The sequence below is a fragment of the Herpailurus yagouaroundi genome, unplaced genomic scaffold, assembly GCF_014898765.1.
Source record: "Herpailurus yagouaroundi ecotype Mexico unplaced genomic scaffold, PumYag 163, whole genome shotgun sequence".
In the NCBI taxonomy this organism is placed as follows: domain Eukaryota; kingdom Metazoa; phylum Chordata; class Mammalia; order Carnivora; family Felidae; genus Herpailurus; species Herpailurus yagouaroundi.
In genome coordinates this window covers 42,236,495-42,242,188 of record NW_024412404.1, presented here as the reverse complement: position 1 = coordinate 42,242,188, position 5,694 = coordinate 42,236,495, and positions in this window count along the sequence as shown.

Below are 5,694 nucleotides of genomic sequence, written 5' to 3'. Positions count from 1 at the left end.
CCCCCCACGCCCCCGGGGTTATAAAGAACAGGTGGGAGGTTTGGGGCCTGCCTGTTTTAGGATACTGATACAGGAGGGACCTTCAGCACCCATGTATAGGGAAAGGCACCAGGACCCCAAAGTACAAGGAGAATAAAGCATGTCCACACTAACATGCTGCCACTTTCCAGGGTCTCACAGAAGGTAAGGGAGTTTTCTGCTGAGAGGCCAGCTCTGCCCAGGCCTTTGAGGCCAAATGAAATGACCGCCCCTTGCCTCTGCTTGATCTGCTCTGCAGGAGAAGGGCAGAGAGGGCTGTAGGGTGGGGACAGTGTCCCTAAGGATCTAGAGAAAAGCAATGGGAGATGGTCCAAAACGGCAGAAGGTAGCAGAGCGGAAGTGACGCTGGTTTTTACCATGGTAGTGAGTTTTGAATGGGCCCAGCCCCTCCTGCCCACCGCTCCCACCCAGCCAGCCACCCTTCACATAAAGGAGGAACTTCTCTTTAGCCGTCCCCACTCTGCTCACAGAACCCAACCCTGGCAGCAAGCCCAGAGCCAGAGTGGCAGGACTGTCTCCTATTTGGGTCTGAATCCCTGCCTCCTCTCAAAGTTACCTGGGTCCAGGGCTCACTTCTTTCCTTTATTCATTTATTCGTGTATTTATTCATCCGGCACTTATTAACTGAGCACCTACTAAACCAGGCACACTGTGTCAAGCATTGGGAGCACAGACGTGAACAAAAGAGGTGTGGGCCTTGGACGTTTATGGTCCAGTGGGAGCCCCAGATATTAAATAAACCCGCCCCTCCAAAAGAAGGAACTCAAGTTGTAATCAGTGCTGGGAAAGGGAAAGGGCAGTACATCCAGGAGGCCGGAAAGCCTATATCAGCAGAACTGTCTAAGCTAAAGGTTCAGGAACATCTCTGAAGACGGACCATTAAGCTGAGGTCTTTTTTTTTTTTTTTTAAGTTTATTTATTTTGATAGAGGACAGCACGCATGTGGGAGCTAGGGAGGGGCAGAGAGAGAGAGAGAAAATCCCAAGCAGGCTCCCCACTGTCAGCACGGAGCCCAATGCAGGGCTCGAACCCACAAACCATGAGATCATGACCTGAGCCAAAGTCAAGAGTCGGATGCCACCCAGGCACCCCTAAGCTGCGGTCTTAAGGATAAACAGAAATTTCTCCGGTGAAGGGTAGGAGAAGCATTCGGGGAAGGCACACCGCACATGCAAAGGTTGTGAGATGAGGAGGGATTTATCCTGTCTGAGGAACTGAAAGCAGGCAAGTGAGCTGGAGAGTAGGTATTGGGAGCAGAGTGGCCTCGGGCCCAGCTCCCACATGGGCATGCAGAGCCTGTTAAGGATTTGTTTACTTCAGTCATTGAAGGGAGTTAAGAATGTGGTCATATAATCAGATGTCCACTCTTTAAAAATCACACTGCCTGCAGCCTGAGAATAGCTTGATAGGGGCCAGCGTGCACTTCAGAAGGAGGCAAGAGCTAGCAGAATCTGGATTAGGGTGGAGATGGGCAGAAATAGGTTGGAAGTATTTAGAACTCTGGGTGTTCTTGTTTGTCAGTGTCCTGCTTAAAATGCAATGCGTAGGGGCGCCCGGGTGGCTCAGTCGGTTAAGCGTCTGACTGCGGCTCAGATCATGATCTCGCGGTTCGGGAGTTCGACCCCCGTGTCAGGCTCTGTGCTGACAGCTTGGAGCCTGGACCTGCTTTGGATTCTGTGTCTCCCTCTCTCTCTGACCCTCCCCTACTCGCGCTCTGTCTCTGTCTCTCTCTCAAAAATAAATAAACATTACAGAAAGTTTTAGAAAAGGGAAGAAAGCCAGCAAAAGGTGGGGAGCCAGCCAGTCACTGCTGTGAACAACTCTGGGAGCCACGTGCAGGAGTCATCCCAACCCAGGCGGGAAGGAGTGGAGTGCTTATTACCAATTTCCAACAGTCATTCACTGGGACACTAACTCAGGTACCTCCAGCTTGCCTTGGGCCAGTGTCCCGGGTGTGCTATGAGCAGCCTTCAGAATGTGGAAGCGAATGTTGACCAGGCCGGGTGGGGCCCAGAGGTGCGTGTTACACCTTGTCCAGGGTCCAAGAGACAGAAAGAAAAAGAGCAGGAAGAGTGGTAAGAGGTGGGGGTTGGGGGGGTTCTATGCCAGAACTCAACCATGTGGCTCCAAGCTGCCTGGAACATGGACTGGGGATTGTGAGGAAGCACATAGACTGTCTGATGAGCGCTACTGGTTTCTGCCACGATATACAACCTTCGATACAGTTTAGCTGATGCAGAAGAGAGTGGCATTATATCCTTCTTGGGTAAAGGCGTTATACCTCTGATAACACAGCTGACAGTCCTTGAGCTGCCTCGGCAGCCACATGTCGCTGATGGTTCCTGCCTCCTACACGGCCCTGTTCTCTGGGTACTCCCATGGCTGCTGGTTGAGGGCAATGCCCACTTGAACACCACACGCTCGTGCTCTCCTACGCAAATTGGGCATTTCCCTAGAGGGACAGCACCCGCTCCCCACAGGCCCCCTTTGCATGCTGCTTTTCATGACACGCTTAACTCTTCCAAGCTGGAGGGGCCCCACCGGCACTGGTGAGTGCCAAGACCACTCCTGATGGCTGGAGGCGAAGGGGCCAGTGCACATCCCACAGTGTTGGCCGTGGGTGAGTTTGCCGCCCAAGGCATCAAAAAGTTTGAGCAGGGTCATGATATCCTGCTTTCCATTTACACCCAGTCACACTCTGGGGGGTTACAGGGAAGAGGTGCAGAAGACACAAAACACTGCTGAATGCACTACCAAAGACCCCAATCGCAGCAGATAAGAGTAATGGACCCCCAAAGTCTACCTCCTGATCTCTGGAACTTGTGAGTGGGTTACCTGCAAAGCTCTTTGCAGATGTGATTGTGCTAACAATTTTGAGATGGGGAGACTATCCTGGATTAGTCAGGATTACCCATGCGCTCAGTGTTCTTAGAAGAGGGAGGTGGGACGGTCAGAGGCAGAGGAGAAGTGACGACAGAAGCAGAGGCTGGAGGGACATGGGGTTGTGAGCGGGGGAATGTGGTTATCTTCTCCAAGCTGGGAAAGGCCAGGAAATGGATTCTCCCCGGGAACACAACTGCCAACCCCTTGATTTTTAGCCTGTTGTGACCCATTTCAGACTCCTGACCTCCCAGAACTGTGAGAAAATAAAACTTGTGCTGTTTTAAGCCAATAAACTTGAGGTCATTTTCTACAGCGGTAATAGGAAACCAATAGAGATTTTCAAAATGCACTACTGAAGCTCAAGTACAGAGCTAATAATTATTACCATTCCAAGGTTATTATAAGGGTCATTTGCCACTCCACTCCCACCTGCAGTATCTCCCGGAATCCCCACAACAGCCTGAGCAGTAGGCTCTTTACTTGTCCCCATTCCACAGACAAGAACATTGTGGCACCCAGAGGTTAAATTACCTGCCCGAGGTTCCTGGCTGGTACATGGCAGGGTTGAGACTTGAACCCAGGCCATTGGATAGGTTGCTTCTTAACCACCCTGTAACATGGTTTCTTGACTGTTCAGCAAAAGAAACAATGATTGAATGGGCAGGGCGTTGAAGTGGACGTGAGTGGGCAGATGGTATTCCAAGAGGGGGACAGCACAAGTCAAGGGGTGATGGCTAAGGAATTGCCCCCCCCCCCCCATGCAGCCTTGTGTCCCTGCTGTGGCCTCTGACACAGTTCTGGCCTCACCTGGTGCTCAAGAGGCCACCTCTACCTTCTCCCTAGAGAGCACCTGCTCTGCCCCACCCTCTTTTTGAGGCTGAGAGATTCCTAATCTTCTTCCCACCCCACTGGATCAACTCACTGATAACATTGGTACATGACACCGGGGCAAAGTGACCTCCTTCACCCATTTTATTCCACCCCCCCACCCCAAAGCTCTTTAATGATGACCTTTTCAAATGTTTGACAAATACACTCATGAAAACCCTGACCCAAGGGGGAGTGATAAATTCAAAATTAATGTCTAATATTTAATATTTTCTTTCAATAACTGTAAACCAAATTCTGGTGATAACGAGAATAATAGGTTTCGAACCCAATCAAACTGTTTTATGTCAAGTATTTTAAACTAATGTGGAAGTTAGAACTTGCAAAGAATGGATACAGCATGGCATGGAGTAAAAAAGAGGTTCGAGCTGGTAGCCAGCTTGGGTGCCACTAAAAGGGCACATCAGCTACAAACAGGGAGCCGTGCCCACAGTAGAAAACAGAGATTCAAGGCAACCCTTCCGGGTTCCTGGGCTCCTACACCGCAACCCCCCCCAGCCTCACCCCTCTACACCTGGGGCTGTGTTTTAGGCTCTGCCGGCAGCTCAGAACCCTTGTCTACCACGCACATTGATGCTGCAGCAGATGTCTGGGGACAGACACCTCCTTGGCTGTATCTCCCTCATCCTGCTCTGCACCTGTGGGTTCACCTCTAGAGGGCCCCCTAAAAGGTCCTGCAGGTGCCACCAGCCTAGATGCTCCAGCTTGAGGACTGAGGGGAACAATATACTTCCCTACCTGTATCCTACTTGTGATACCTAGCATTTCCATCCAAACTAGTAGAACAGGAGAACCTGATACAGCCGAAGGAAAAAGGCAAAAATAATACTCCCCTGTCCTCTCCTTCACACCCAACTCCCACCTAGTCTGAATTCAACTCCTCCACCTACAAGCTGGGTAACCTTTAGCGAGTAACTTCACCTAAGCCTTAGTCCCCAGTTCTGTAAAATAGGGACAGTGTTACCTTTCCCATAGGATTGTGGGAGCATTACACAAGGTGATGCATGTGACCAGACACGGAGGAAGCCCCAGGCAGTGCCAGTTCTTGTCAGTCATGCAGAGACACACAGACACAGAGACCTCTCCTATGGTCACTTGCACACATGCAGTTGCACAGAGGCCCAAAGCCACAGGGAGCTCGCACATGGGCACACACAGGGACACACAGATCCGGGGGACCCATGGAGCCACTCCATCCAGGCCCTTGCTCTGCCTCAGCCCCGTTTGGTTAGAGCTGGACCTGACCTGTTTTTCTGGGAGAACTGGCAGCATCAAAGGGAGCCCTTTCAGCTCTGCCCCACTTTGATATGCTGATGGAGGGGCCCTGGCCTGGCTCCCCACATACTCAGACTTTCATGCCACAGCGCTCCAGGCATAAAACCCCACAGCCTCACCCCTTTAATTTTTGATCTGGGGGAGTAGAGGCAGGAGGTGCAGCTGGGAAAGGATTTCTCATCCACAGTCCATAAACACACAGGCACACTCACAGCGACACAAGCAGACTGGACATAAAAGCACCTGTTTTCTGCTCACAGGCATAGCGCCCTGCCTAGCAGGGAGGGGACCCAGCAACCTCGCAGATCCAAATCCTCTGACTCCAGATTCAAGGCTTTTTGCACTGTGAGAGGCTGCATTAGCCCTATCTCCACTGTCACCACCACCACTGTCACCATCATCACCATTACCATAGCCACCATCAGCACCAACAGCATAACCGCCACAACCATCATCCCCACAGCCATCCCTACCATCCCCACCACCACTGTCACCACCACCATCCCCATCGTCCCCACCATGCCCACCACCATCCCCATCATCATCGCCATCATCCCCACCACCATCCCCACCATCCCCACCACCAACCCCACCATCCCCACCACCGTC